Source organism: Dendroctonus ponderosae, unplaced genomic scaffold, assembly GCF_020466585.1.
Source record: "Dendroctonus ponderosae isolate FM_Combo_2020 unplaced genomic scaffold, Dpon_F_20191213v2 Dpon_F_20191213_11, whole genome shotgun sequence".
NCBI lineage: Eukaryota > Metazoa > Arthropoda > Insecta > Coleoptera > Curculionidae > Dendroctonus > Dendroctonus ponderosae.
This window is the reverse complement of record NW_026017213.1, coordinates 5,452,308-5,453,901: the sequence shown is the minus strand read 5'-3', so window position 1 is coordinate 5,453,901 and position 1,594 is coordinate 5,452,308. Positions and strand designations below refer to the sequence as shown.

The following is a 1,594-nucleotide window of genomic DNA, read 5'->3' as shown; positions in this document are numbered from 1 at the left end:
CATGAGTTTCCTAACTGGTTGGGTGTTTCTTCAAAAATTAATTCGCCTCCAACACTGTTTGAAAGCGAAAACTCCAAGTCACTAGTGTTGCGTCTTTTGCCAGCTATTCAATGTTCTGAACTGTACCCGTGGTGCAAGTAGACTATTTGCGCCCTACATGCTACGAGAAGTGGGCGGGCTCTCGACCCAGCCAATGAGGGCTTCACTTCCGCGGAAGGAAAAAGCAATTTGCGCCATTGCTACATGAAAACTGCTAACAAAACAAAATCTCATTATGTAACAACTGCGATTAATTGCCATAAACAAGCAGCCGGTTGAAATTTTGACCTTGTCCGTCAAATAATATGCAATTATTCCAAAGTGGAGTTTAAAAACCACTCGTCATGATAATGAGCTAGATGAATAGTACTGGCCAGGCCTTGTAAATGGTAATACTGTGGCGTTTGGGTTTTTTGCCCTCTTTGAGGCGTTTTTCCTCAATCTCTGGGTTGCTAAGCTCGAAAGCTGCCGCTTGAATCGAAATTTCCTCCACACATGGAAAGGTGTCGACTCTGTTTGCTTAATCGTGATTATTCGTGTTTATCTTGCTAAACGTTGATAAAATGCGATATGTCGGATCGGTGTCGAGTATTTTTGCCCGTTTCGAGTAATACCTGGGACAGTCAATGTCAGGTTTGTGATAACAGAGGAAAACACGCCTTTCCGTTCATGTAAGTGGCTATTTTTAGCTTTTGAGTGCCGCATTTTGCTGGAAGCTGGATTGTGCCCTTAACCCGGATTTTTTCGGTATGTTACTGCTTGTTTTCATTAAGAAATCACTTGACTTTTAAGCCCAGCCAAGAAGTTTGGCCAGAGAGGCTCAAAACTTCTACAGCATTCTTTTGGCAATGGCTTTCTTCTGTTAAGCACTCTAATTTTCCCTTTGCAACCGGTTTTTATGGGGATTTTCCTTTTCCCTGATGGAGTTCCCAACATTTTTCCTGATCCGATTTTTACGAGCGTTACTCTTAATCCTTGATACCGGTTGAAACGCCAGATAAGGCAGCAATTAGCAATTTCCTAAGCACGTTAAATGGAATCGTACGCTGCGTGGTGTTTGCACTTGAAATTACTACTTTTAACCTTAGACTTTACTCTTCGCTTGTGTTAACAAACACCACAAGAATTCTGGGTGTCTCTTCGTTGGTCTAGACGGGAGCAGGCAACTTTTTTATTTTGCGTCCTCATGCTCTCCTCAGCTGAGTTTCAAAAATTAATTTTGCAAAAACGAAAGTAGCTCGAAAGTTGCGCGTTACTCCACTGGGAAAGTTTAAGTTCGCGCTAAATGTTGTGGAAGGTTTATTCTCCCCACAAAATCTGGGATATTTGGGCAGGGTTTAGAAAGAACAGTTGACTCGCCTTCCTACGCCTTTGATTGTTGTGTAGATGTCTTTTCAATTTATTTTTGCTTGAGCTCGACCCGATGGGCAAAAGTCCACTTTATAACTACCGGAATGTTTAATACTCGCAAAAAATCTATGGATTGTTTACAGGCGTTTGAAACTACACTTGACAAGCGCTCTAACGCCTCGCCTAGATATGTAAGCCATCTTGG

The 1,594-nt window shown here is 42.1% G+C and overlaps 1 protein-coding gene across 5 annotated transcripts in view; it reads left to right on the top strand.

Moving 5' to 3' along the window:
- The window catches only part of LOC109537597, a 22,189-nt gene that overhangs the window by 12,801 nt on the left and 7,794 nt on the right, over positions 1 to 1,594 (top strand). Inside the window, exon 1 of one of the 5 annotated variants that reach the window (XM_019904400.2) lies at positions 389 to 710. The exons of 3 other annotated variants lie outside the window; for them this stretch is intronic. The gene's annotated coding sequence lies outside the window, so the exon portion shown is untranslated. Of the gene's footprint in view, positions 1 to 388; positions 787 to 1,594 lie in introns of those variants that run through there. One more of the 5 variants, XM_019904398.2, reaches the window with a different exon arrangement.